Source organism: Athalia rosae, chromosome 3, assembly GCF_917208135.1.
Source record: "Athalia rosae chromosome 3, iyAthRosa1.1, whole genome shotgun sequence".
Lineage (NCBI taxonomy): Eukaryota > Metazoa > Arthropoda > Insecta > Hymenoptera > Athaliidae > Athalia > Athalia rosae.
Genome location: NC_064028.1, coordinates 22,827,802 through 22,841,607, shown reverse-complemented (window position 1 = coordinate 22,841,607; position 13,806 = coordinate 22,827,802). Strand labels below are relative to the sequence as shown.

Sequence of the window (13,806 nt, the reverse complement as noted above, 5' to 3'; positions counted from 1 at the left end):
CGGCACCCAGGCGGTTTATAAGGCAAGTGTTGAACCAATGAAAGGGGTCGTGAGTTATGCGACGCAAAAAGCCTCCGTCGGCAAATAGTAGTTGCGGCTACCCTAGCGGTATATCGCAAACAGCTTTCGATCCAGATGTCGAATGGGCACGCTCCGCGTACATATGTATTATATACCTATACCCACCCAACGGCGAATCAATAGTTATATGCTTCCTTTAGTAGGCAATTAGTTTAAGTTATTTTACTGTTCAACGATGCACACGTGGTATGTTTTGTCGTTTGCCCTCTTAAACCGTTTCGGTAACCCCGAAAATCAGGAGTTCTCGCGATTCTCCACAGATTTACAGGCCTTGAATCAGGCCACTGAATCTGATCAATGAAACAAACGATTCGGGAAGTTAACAGACCGACGAACAAAATTACGGAAAGTTTGAGCTACTGTTCGCCACTAAGCTGGAAAGCTCCTTTGACAAAATTTCTGTAATAATTGCTAACGTGATCTTATTCGTGATATAATTTATGGGTGAATCACGTATGGCTTTGTTAGTCACGATGACTACCCGGTTTGACGTTGACACCGGGATAGAATCTCAGAATTGTTAACAATTTCGCGTATGAAGGGTCCGCGGTTTGGTCAAAGGGCACATTGGAGCTGAAACGTTTGATCTAACGATGAATGGGCGCACTGCACCCCGTGCAGAAGATAGCTGTGACTGCCCAAGGGTCAATTAGCAACGAGTTAAGGCCGTACGTTCGTATGCCAAGTATGTTTCGCTGTACTGTGATAACTCGGAAAAAAAACGATGGTGAAACGAATTTGATCTTTCGAGAGAAGTCGAAGATTAATTAATTTTCATCAAATCTCAATTCCAATCATCACTCCGTTCGGATAAAATATCTACCGTCGTATGACATTTTTTTAATATCAACGAAATCGATTGATCCGCGCATGAATTCAATTTTTTAGAAAATCATTTTCCAATTCATTCGCTCGCCGGTAAATCCTCCGACGAAAGTTACACCCGAAGATAGCGGCCGACGTTAATTATCTGCATATCAAACGTTCCCACGAAATGGGACACATTCTCCACCAATTCATCGTTATTAATTCAACCACCCCTCGCGTTTGAGACCTTGTGTGCTCGAGTCTACCGAGTTTGGAGCGTTGAATATTCATACGAGATTCTGAATAAAATTCATGAACTCGAACAACATAAGATGCGTCCAGTTTAGAATTCTCTTCATGAAATATACTTCCAGTCTGTAAAAGCTCCGTGTAAATGTCTGAAGGAGACAAGTTCAAATTTCTCTTGAAAATCTTTTTCACATCCTTGGCGACCGTCAGACAAGGTCAAAACGAAATATAGAAATACGCGGCTCCGCTTCATCTCGTCGTTCGTAGAAGTCGAGAAGCGTCTCGGTTTCGAAACTTGTCAAAGCACCGCGTAAACTTCGGCTTGCTCCAAACTCCAGAGCCAGCGGGTTCCGGTTATTCATTGTCTGCGAATCTTGAGCCGAGCCAGAGGATTATTATTCGAAATTGATCATTTTTACGTCCGCGCGTTACGCGGGTGAGAAGGAATGCCATTAATCTTGATGCAAGTAATTTTATCACCCCGTACTGGCTTGACAAGAAGTAAGCAATTGGTTTCTTTTTTTTCTGTTTTTTTTTTTTTTTTTGCACGCAAGCTTTTTCATATTATAAACTAGTTAACAGTGAGCAATTTATTTCTCGGGAAGCTTGACGATTACTATAGAGTTACGTACACTGGAGGACCGTCGTCTACGCCGCACTGCAGAAAAGTAATTAGCGCTTCGTCGAAATTAATTTATTCATGAAGACGAGTACCTACGTATCTCGTTTCTAGAATGAGCGATATGCGGTTACCTTCCAAGACAACGAGGACTGAGCGTGAACGATGGCGGTTTTACATGTCCCGAAAATGATTTATTCAGAAAATTTTCAAACACTGCTGTATCACATCTCGTGCGACAGCGATCGAAAAAAAAAAAAAAAAAAAAAAAGATTCGATATTTCAGAAATCGGAACAGTGCAGGTGGCGAATTTGTTTGGCCATCGAGGTTCGTGCATCGAATTTCTCACGGGTACCAAGTTTTCGAAATTTTTTACTCGTTGGACGAGTTGCTCAAGTATTTTGGGAATTTCGAATTTCCATCACGTTTTTCGATTCAAACGACACGCTCGACGGTCAGTTAGGATCTTTAATGACCGGATGGCATTTGGACGAAGCTGGTCAACGCTGCAGGGAATTACATTCTGTCGCGAGATTTCTTCTACGTGACCAGAACGGAAGCAATTTATATATATTTTTCACAAGATTTATCTCGCATCCCGAGAAGATTACTACCGATATTACTTCGCGGTAGAAAACCATAAATAATCATCAGCGGGAAATTCGATACAGGCGTGAATTTTGTTTTCTCTTCGTATCCTTGATTTTTCCCGATCATTTTTTACCGATTTTTGATAGTGACGGAGCGACTAGTCGTGAAAAGGTAAATTAATACCAAAGCTTAATCGCGACAGTGACGGGTCTCGACGAGTTTTTTGACTCTGGTTATTCGATTTTGCATAAATTGCTAGAAATTTGAGATTCACAGTGAGGTGGCAAGAGGGAATCTGCAAATATGGAGAGTTGATGAAATTACCTTGGCGAGTCGCGCCTAACCAGGGCGGGTGTTATGAACGCAGTCAGAGCGAGCGAGTAGGTCAGCTTGACTCCACTTTCGATGGAGTGAATTACCAGGATTCCAATCTCAAGATTGCAGTCTGGTAGCCGGTGAGTCGGTCTTCGGTAAATGAGTATAATGCAAGTGAATCGACATTTGGTTCATCTGGGGATTTGTTGAAAGTATACAATCTCGGCAGAGTGGGGTGGGGTAATTATTTCATAACATTTACGTATGTTGGCAGACATTTATATTGCTTTCCGTGAATTCAAAATATTTATTTTGCCTGTTTCTGAAAAATTCCCTGCCATGTGTTCGAGATTGAAATTAATTCGAAACGAATTATATCTCGGAAAAACGAAGTTTAGGGAAGGACGGGATTGGAAAGTTGGAAAAATAAAAGAGAGGCTGCGACATTCTGTGAAGATTGCTTTTCTGAAATAAGTGGAATCACTTCGTGGCGACGGTGCATTTCTGTCCGTTTCAAGGACCGGGAGAACCAGATTTCATTATAAGAATCTCCTCGATTTGCTCCACGTTGTGCTCGTAAAGATAAAATACTGAAAAACAGGATCTTTATCAACCGTCTTGTGCAACTCTTTGTACACCTCGATAGGTTCAAAGAAGCCCGGAGTCAGCGTATGGAGGAAGCGTCGACGCCTCTCCATTCATCCGATTCAAACTCTAAATTTCTGTCACCCCTAATCTACCGTTCCTTGAGGATTTGACGCGACCGTAAAGCACGTCGCGTAACACTCGAATCTTCGTTATCTCTGCTCCTACGTACTGTGTCGGTGAAAGCGTATTCCAGGTTACGCGAAACGTTTTACGCTTTTGCGCGCGAGCACATCTTTATCGTTTATCATTTTTTGGCGAGGATCGTGTAATATGTATGCGGGAATATTTTCGTGGGATCGAAGAACTCTCACTTTCTGCGTCATCGTCGCGACCCGAAATACTGGACCCCTCGTTTATTCTTCGCCCGAGTCCAGACTAGCGTCGATTGAGCGGCGCCAAATGTTCCCACAGCTGCGTTGGATCGTCGCCTGAAATAGAATTGCGCTACCGACGTACAATTAATTTAATTTTTCTCTACCGAGGTGAAATCAAGTTTGAATCGTGAAAAAATTATTCAAGTTCTCCTTGGTAGACGAAGAACATGCAGAATTTTACATTCCCAAGGTTTCTTGGGTGCAGCATTATATTTCAAGTTTTCATTAACTCGACCTTGGCCGTTCGCGAAGAATCACATTCACCGAACAAATAAATCCACTCTGTTCGATGAATTCGAAAAGAATATTTCAATGGAAAAACTGAATTCTCATTTTCTTTTGCACGTCGTGAATTGCCGGTATTGTATTTCGTTGATTAGCGTACGCGCGGTCCGCCATATGTGGTCCAAATACCGTGACCCAGGCCTGAATACCGATACCAACGCCTTTTTTTTATTTTGCTTTTTTCGGACGGTGGGCTCGAGGCGAAAATTGCGAAATAAACGTATATATATACATGAGCGGGCAGGTAAGTTTCTCGGTAAAGTACGTATTAATCATTCGATCACCATGTACCCATGGCTTTTAAGATTGTAGGGGGTTCGAATTAATCCCACGCTTTTAGTCGGTACATTGTCTGCTTAATCTTCCTTGAGCTGTAAATTACGGTGATTTGCGCTGTCGTTTCTCAGGTGAATTACGCAATAATTGAATCGCACCGAAATGACTAACTTTCTTTGTAAAACGCTGCGCTATCTAACGGTAGTTAAAATTCGATTAGGTAACATTATTATCCAACGGTAGGCCAAAGTGATAATTATAAAGTACCTTTATTTAAGCAAATATCCGTTTGACCTCGGTTCAGGTAATTATGAACGAACGTTCGCGTTTCGCGTGACCCGCAATTAATTTTTCAATCATAATTCGCAGTCGATCGTGCAGGGGAGGAAAAAAAGAATTGATGAAATTAAAAAAAAAAAATCATGACTCGTTTCCCTGTAATCCACTCGATAAAAGCATCTGCCGTGCCTTTAGTTTTGCAAGATATATAAGTAATAGTACTGGTAGCTCTCGATTTCCTCCTTCGAGAACCTGTATTTAAATTAGTTTTAAATTTCTCCAATGCCGATCTCCAGCTTTACCGACGTTCATAAATCCCCGAGAATACCAATTTCAGATATTATTATGAACTCGCTGTTTCTGCACAGACAAATTACCGAATGAAAATAAAAAAAAAAAAAGAATAATTATCATCGTCGCTATTACCCAGCACCGAATCTTCTCCAAAATTCTCACTCCAATAAAATCTACACTTCGATACGCAATTTTGTAATTATACATTACCCAGCTCGGTTGTAATTTAAAACCAAACATATGGAATTAGAAGCCATTAAATTATGCATGCATTTATGACCCTCATTTTTATGTTCGGTACCGAAAAAAAAAAAAAGAAAACGAAATAAAAAATCAACTACATCGTCGGAACACCTATCCCGTCGTCACACTTTATTGGCTGCGATGTGTTCCAAAACAATGTTCACCGACAGCCCGACATCGCGGTGGTTGAGTTGGAATTCAACCATCTCATGAAGGTAGTCGCCAACTTAGTTCACTGCTTATTGTTAATTTGACAAAGACGTTACATAGCTGTGCCTCGTTCACAATCGAACAATGGACGACCGCATTGTATGTGCATTAAATTTGACTAACTGCTAGTTTATGGACGTACGCTATTTGCACACCAACCGCTGTACCCGAAATTCGAAGAAACTTTGAGATTTTTCGGTGTTTCCGATTCAATTTTTCTATCGACTGTCATCCGATTGAAATATCGACGTCTACGAACTACGTGGGTTTGGGGGCCCGAAGGTCCGTTCCGTGGTCAACCGGAGGAAGTATATCGCTCACGTTTACCGTACTAATGTTCACCGCCCTACGGAAGCACAGGACCTTTCAAGGTCAGGCAACGTTCTCGTAAAGGTTATTTGCGACCGTCGTTTGGTAAGCCCGTGACGATTGAACGACCTCACTGTATAAAAGCGCTGACGTAAAATGGAAACAAAATTCTCTACTACCGATTCGCAACGGTCTGATAACATTGCTATTCAACGTCATATGGACGGCGGGAAACCCGATCGAAAATCGGTACCGAGAACACTTTGACTTTTTTCTTCCGGAGTCTTTGTCTTTCGCGAACTGGTCCCAAGTGCCAGACTAGATAATCTTGAAATACGGCCACTTGCACCTCCTGCTCAACAGTCCTCGGGCCGTTCCTTTCAAGGTCTTCAGTTACAACTGACTACAGTCGGGAAATAAAAAAAGTTTCAATTCGATATGACGTCATAGATTTTTGCTCACTTCGTCGCTTCGGTCTGAGATTGAAGTTTTGTTACCTCAGTTTTAATACCGATTTGCGGAATCTGAAGTTTTCTTAATCTGAGTTCCGTGTCATTTGTTGCAAGATTTCAACGAGTGTGACATGAAACACAGACGAAGAAATTCACTGTACTGTATACATCATAATGCGTAATTCAACATCAAGTAATTGGTATCGTAATTCAGTCGCGTGCGGTATTGTCCGATAGATTAAAAGATACGAGATCGTTGTAAGTAGAGTTGTTCATTGAAAATATAACTCTACTTAGCGAGTCGGTGCTTTATACTTCTACGTACGAAATGTGCACCGGATCTCATTCTGCAGATGTTGCGCAGTATCGCGAGTCTTGACTAAGTGTATCAAGGTCTAATTGTCGGTTGACAATCGCTATTGACTTAAACACACACAATATCTTCAAACGGGTTTCCGAGTACACCGTACAGTTAACGTGGAATAATGTAAACGGAATCAGATCGTGTACCAAAAGTCTCTTCGACCGTCGAAAAATCCACGATTCATCGCGACGAAAGTTGTGTTGGTACATCATCTTTGAAAGAATTTCGTAATTTCTGACAAAACTCCTAAGGTCGGGACCACGTCAAGTTTCGCGGAGGACGCGATGGAATCTTCTTCGCGATGATGATTAGCATCTGATATCGGGAGAGAGTGAGAGTGCTTGTTGAACGTAACGAAAAAGCTATAGCTGACACTTCACTGGTTCCCCGTACAGTTTGTACTATTACCTTACTCTTCAAGACTGTATTGAGTATCTTATAGCTGAGGTAAAGGCGGCGTTCGTTGAGAGACATTCTCTTCCCGTGCGTCCGAGGCCCAGCATCGAGACGCTCCGGAGTGTCGAGTTAAACAACTTTCCTCGATCAAAGTCGCGTTGTGCGTGCCCAGTTACTGTATGTATATATAAATCTTCGATTTTCGGAAAAAGTCACCAACCATGGCACGGATATTCATGTCAGTTGTCGTTTTTGTCGCTGCTTTTGTGGGCGCACTAGAAGCCATTGCCGGACGACTCAATGGTAGGTCAAGATGTGTTGTACATTCATAATTTATCAAAGATGAATTACCGATGAATCGTTTCATTTTTTTCAATCGGGTGAATTCGGTCGTTCGATAGAAATTGTTCAAGTGTCGAAATGGTACCATCGGTACCGTTGGAGTGTTGACCTGGCGTTTCCAAAGTTGAGAAGTAACGTTTCTGCAAATTCCTATACAGTAAGATATCGTCTCCTGCATGTGGATAATTGACGTTGAAAAAAAACTGTGAGAATCGACACTGAAAATCTTGTTGAATTTCTGCCTTGGAATTCGTCGATCGCGTCGAATGTAACTGAGATGTCCGAAGGTGACCTTGGCCGGAAATGAAAAACTTCGGAATACCCAGTTGCATCAGATTTACACCGTCTGAAACCTTCGGTAATGGATCCGGTAGAGATTTGAATAAAAAGTAGGGCCACAAACGAGCTGTGATCTTGCGGCAGAATAAATCGAATTACGTAAACATCCGCAGCGATCCGTACAGAGTTTATATAGTAACGTTACCATTTCTGTCCGAGTTAAGAGTTAGTTGGCTTGTGTCACGCGAGAGACGAAGAATCGTTAGTTGGAAACAACATGTAAGTGACATAATACAAGTTACTTTCTTGTTTCTACCTCTTTTTCCTTCATTTTTAATTGTAACGACACGTGACCTGTCCTTTCGGGACGCAATCATGCTTCAGTAATTTCACTCTCAAAGTTTCTTCAAAGTGACGTTGTTGTTTTACTGCAGCAACCTTACTAATTAGAATTAAACGCAAACGTGTTCTCTGGTGTATAAGATCATTAATTCATTAAGGAGACAATTTTGAACCTAATGTCCGGAGTCGCTTTTTCCAGCTATAGTTTACGACGAAATTTAACAATTTCTCGCTGCATTGGGGGTACGTTGGGTAATATCGAACGACGTTCGATGCTCCGTATACTTACCCTAGATACATAGAAGATTCCAAGGGATTAGCTTTCAGTCTGCGTGAAAATTTATCCACGATATTATAAGTGTGGTTTTATTCGTCAGTGGTCGCACGTGTAAGCGTACACCTCGCGATGTTACATGATATATGAGAGTCCTTGCAAATCAGTTTTACATCGAATCGTACAAACTGAATATACGAACGTCGAAGAATGTCGTCGACATCCGTAAAGGTCGAATACGAGGATTCGATGATTATGAGATTTTATATTACTGCAAGTGCGGTTATGAAAACCGATCATAAAATGAACTTGCTGATCAGGAGAGAGAGAGAGAGAGAAAGAGAGAGAGGGGGAGAGAGAAATATGTAAAGTTAATTTTGGCTGATGCTCCCGAGCGAATAGTGGGTCCGTTTTGCCCCAGGGATTCCATAAGAGCGTGACTTCGAGTGATCGTTAATTACACACTTTGATCTTATGCCACCGTGAGCGTTCATGACCTATTATTTTATTTGGGATATCGATGGATCTAATGATCATTGGCGTTATACAGCTAACCTTCAGATAACAACCGCAATAAGCTTTCTAATATCGTGGCTCACCTCAATTATCGAACCTGAGATCTTCTACTAAAAGTAGTATTTGCCAAATACAAAGTGAGAGTTTTTTTTTTTCTAGACACCCACATAACATTGAATAAATTCATCTATCGATCCGGGTACTTTGCACTCGAGTTTAGTTTCTACCGAAGGTTTTCGTGTCATTTGTAAATTGTTTTTTTTTTCTTCTGTATATTCTCAGTAACGAGTGGTAGATTTAATTGGGGGAGGATTTTCGTGCCTGTATATTTTTTGGTTTTCTAGAAAACGAACGCAAAAAGGGATGTGAGAAGGAATAAAAAGTTTCCGTCGATTCATCGGCGGTATTATTTTGCTATGCAACCCACAGTGACCTCGTTACGGAAGGATAACTACAAAATTGGCTAACAAAGCGCGGTTAATCATCTGCTTCGCTAGGTGAAAATTTAATTGATTTTAAACCAGTTTTAAGTTGACTATATGGATGAAATGGACCTACGATAAATTCTGGCCACTCTTTTGACCCGTAATACAGATGCGAGTTGCTGTGCAAATTTCATGCAGAATATTGAAACTGAATTTATTGTAGAACTGCACTGAGATCGGTGAGCGACCTTGACGAGAGGGACAAATCGACGGACTCTCCTGCAGTTTCTCGCGTTATATTCAGTTCTCCGGAATGTCGAGTCTTTTTGATTTTTTTTTTTTTCGCACATAATTTAATATACCAATTATAACTGAAAGTCACCGGTAACAGGATTGTGTGGTTTTCATAACCAGTTTGGTTATGCGTGCCAGACAATGCAGTGATTGTCACGGATAAGCGGTGCGAGACTTGATTCTTTTCTCTTCCATTTATTGATCGATCTGGTTTTTTTTTCTTTATCAAAGTCTGGATCGTCTAACTACGCGAGGAGAAACTAGCGAAGGTAGATTGAAAAAAAATGGAAGTCTGGAGCACACGCAATTCCCTGGATAAAAAAAAGGACTCAAAACGAAAATTGTAAGTCATGATTCGTGAATCCATTTTCAGTCAGGTTCGGAAAATTTACAGTCATAGATTCGAAAACTGATTCAGATTTGAGCGAAATATCATACGAATTTTCGCCTTTTTCTGGCACACATGTAGTGATTTTCGAGTGTCTAACATTCATCTTTTCGTACCGCGTACTACGCCCTCTTTTTTTGGGATGAGAGTTTAGGAGAAAAAAAAATATCTATAATATACAGAGAAAAAAAAAGGGGAAAAAAAAAAAATTCAGAACGCACCCGCAGTAAAGCACCATTTTTTATCGAGTGAGTCGTGAGTTACGACTTCCTCGAGAACTGGAGAAAATTTTTCTGCGTTTGCGAAGTAACGTATAAAAGCTTCCCGAGTTCGCGTGGCCCTACAAATTTCACGTTTTTGCTCTGGAGGATCATAACTCGCGTTCCACTCAATGACATGGGCATAGCGGTGTGTTTTACTTCTGTCGTGATAACCACTTTTGGAAAATTTTCGTTCCTTCGAAAAACCGGCTTTTGTTTCTTCATCCCTCCATTTTAGACGCAATGACTCAATGAACGACGCTGGTGATCATTTCATTCGAGTGAATGAAATCAAATTCTCATTCATCTTTTCTGACGACTGTAATCCACGATTGTCAGTTGGTTATTACTTAACATTGAACAAACAAGTTTAAATCAATTTTAATCCATCGTAATCCTTAGCCACACTTTTCCCTACGAACAAACTATCGCTTGAGGTGGATTATATTGGTCAATATATATATAGGGTTTCAGTTTGTAACTATAATAGATTACGGCTTCGGTCTTATTATACCAACATCGAATATCGACCGCCATAACTCTTGGGGAGTGTACCTAACTTGACCCGGCTTAAAATCTTGATTGCTCGTCCTTTATCGAGGTTGTTTTTTTCGCCGGTCGAAAAAATTGGAAAATCGAACCGAAGCGCGTTTCTAGCTGTAAATTAAAAAAAAGAGAATAACCTATCGGTACGGAGCAACAAGCGATGCAAATCTACGGAGATGAGGCGTGGAAACGTAACGAGAGAAGTGCTTTTAATTACGTGCAGCAACTGAATTTCTTCAGCCGGTGAAGTTTTCTGCAAATTAAAATAAAGGAAGAGCACATGAAAAAAAAACACAGCCTTCGGCGATAGAATCGCTCTCTCACGTGGCCAAACACGCGGTTTCCGAGGCACACGTGGCTGAGAAAGTATTTCTCGGGAATACCTATTTCGTTCGTGTGTAACACGATAAAATTTATATCCAGCGAACGAATTGAGACGGCGGACTGCCGCGCCAACGTTTCACATTTCGATCCGCACGCGCCGTACGCTGCTTCACATCGCGCGGCATTCGGAAAATAAGACTACGTTTGATCGTGCGGAAGTTTTTTTCAATCTCCCCCTTTTTATTTTTTTCATTCTCTTTCAACGCTCTCGAATTATTTCCAAACGGATGACCCCTTGATTCTGATAAGTTTTTTACATTGAATTTTTTCTACCATCCGGTAATCGACTTCCGAGGATCTTTGTTCCGCGAGGATAATTCGTCGAGAGGTGATTTGTCTCGGAGGACTCGGCGATCCTGAAAATTCTTTCGTTCAACAGCGCGTTTCATTATCCGTAGAGTGATCTGCGATCGTTGCGTACGTTTATTCCTAATTTTCAACAAACGTCGAAATTCCCAATCGAAAGCGTGGACCCAATTACAAACTCGACCGAACATCCTTCGTCGAGGATCCGTGTACGTTGCTACGCGGTGGATCGGCTCGAAATAACTCGTCGTCTCTGACAAATAGATGATGGATCCTGGAATCGAGCCGACGTCGTCACGTCGTTAAAACTTCAATGAAATCATAAGTTATACATGAATAATTATCGAAACGGTAGGACCGGCCGGACGTCCCATGATCTGAAAATTTCAATGTAATGGACAGAACCCAGAAACGCGTTCGCCATCTCCTCTCAACCTCAATTTAGAAACAAATTTCTACTCCAGAAGGGTTTTGACAAATAGTCCGACGTCGCTGTGTCCGTCGGTTGTCAGATATACCATTCGGAGATGACGATCGTACGCGCGCCGACTGTTGTTTCTGTTCCTGAAACAGTATTTGCGGTTTCAATTTATGGAATGAACGTTATTACGATTAATCATTGTGATCATCGCCGCTATTCTGTCATTAATATTACCACCCTTATCATTCGGCGAGCCGGAGTATACTTTATGAAGTTGTAATAAGGATTATCGCATCGCGAACCGAATTACGCCTCAAGAACAGTCTCCACCCGAACAGTTTGGATTTCGATGTAATTTCTCCGATCGGCATTGTGAAGCGAAATTTTGTTACACGTTTTGTCAGAAATTCCGTACGTACAATATGTCTATCAAATACGAATTACACGATAACATTTGCATACGAGGTGGGATAGGATTAAGCTTTGATTGTGACATTAGTATGCATGGAACAATACGTTGTTTGCTGCGCCAGCGTCAAGTTAACCAGAACCGGCGGACATTCGACGATTCAACAAAACCGTAATGAGTTTACATTCGATACGAAATTCCGGTCGACTAGCTTTGATTATCGGAGATATACAGGTATAACCTACTGCCTTCGACTTGGCGAAATCATTTACCAGAACGAGTTCGTTAAAATTCCAAAAATCGATGATGCCAGCGTAAAAAAAAAACCTATCGTCATTGATCGCTATCAAAAGATGAATTACACACGAGGAGTATGACCGATTACTTCAGTCAAGTACGAATATGCACCTCGCCATTGCAAAAACGGGTCCGATTTCTCCTCGGATGTTTGCTCCAGATAAATTGGAATCCGTTAGGCATGAGGCCTTGACTGTACATACACGCTCGTACGTTTGAGGGAGTTCTACATTGAGTGTGGAACGGACCGTTAGAAATGATACCCGATTGTAACGATGATTTGAAAAATATAACGCGAAGAAAGTGCATATCCAGGATACGTTGAAACAGCGAAGTTGCAGAAGATGACTTTTGAACAAAAAAAAAGAAGAAAAAAAACAGCAAGACAATAGCGATGAGGAATAAACGTTTGCACAGAGGGGAACTCGAAACGATAATATTTCTAGCTCCTAATAAATTCACGTAGGAAAAGCCTAGGAAAAAAAAAAAAAAAAAAAGGCGAAGAGTTATAAGAAGGACCTTTTTATTCCTTCGTATTATCGGCCGTAATAATCTATGGCCACTATGCATCTGCTCTTATGAACGGTTTTTATTGGAAATAAGAAAATTGATAGAAGCTACGTGGTGCTTTCATAAAGATGAGAATCATGGTCGTTATTTTGTGACCCTCCCAGTTCGTTAACATCTTCCGTAGGGAATGTCAATTGAATTTGAAAAATTTCACGAATGTTTTCACTACGAGATGAAACGGAAAAGATCACGTAACTCGTTTTTACCTGTCTAATTCATATTATCTCGGAGGACTCACTCGGCAAATAGTGTCCGCAAATGTAGATAATGAATCGACGCCACAAAATGTGCGTTCCACTTTTTGATCGACGTTTATAAATGAATAAATTATCGAACCGCGGCTCACCTCGTTCTGCCCAGGGCGTACAAACAGGGATTTTAGAGTCGAGAGAAATTTGCGTTGCACGATTCCATCCGCTAGGTGAAAACTCACCATAAAGGCTTGGAGCGAATCGATGAAAGTGAACGTTCAACGTTCACCACATGCCCTCCGATTACTCTTGCACCATTAAGCACGGTATGGTCATCGATTTTGGATTCCTTTGTTTACGCAATTTTTCTTCTCTCTTTTTTTCTCGTGCTAATGGAATTTTTCTTACACCGAAAAATGAATGTAATACCGCGAAGTCAGTGCGAGAACCGACCAAAAAAAAAAAAAAAAACAGACTCAATTTACAAAAAAGCAATTATCAGACGATCTGGAACGAACAAAAGAAGTAAATTAGGTATACGTACGTACATACCTGCGGAGCGGCTTACACATCGGAACTCAATTTTCTTCTTATTCTCACGTCCTTTTTGCCCTCTTTTTATAACACGAGTTCTTTCGTCTGAAGTCTTAAAGCAGCGCGACCGAAAGCTCCCTGGAAAGCATCGGCGACTAACTTTCGGAATTGGATCATAAAATTTGAAATGTTTCAAGTGTTTTTAAAATCAACTGACATTGAAAAGTGGAGAAAA

General features: G+C 41.1%; 1 protein-coding gene across 5 annotated transcripts in view; it reads left to right on the top strand.

Moving 5' to 3' along the window:
- LOC105683840 overlaps positions 1 to 13,806 on the top strand; it is a 72,421-nt gene that overhangs the window by 52,728 nt on the left and 5,887 nt on the right. The gene's annotated exons all lie outside the window — the stretch shown is intronic.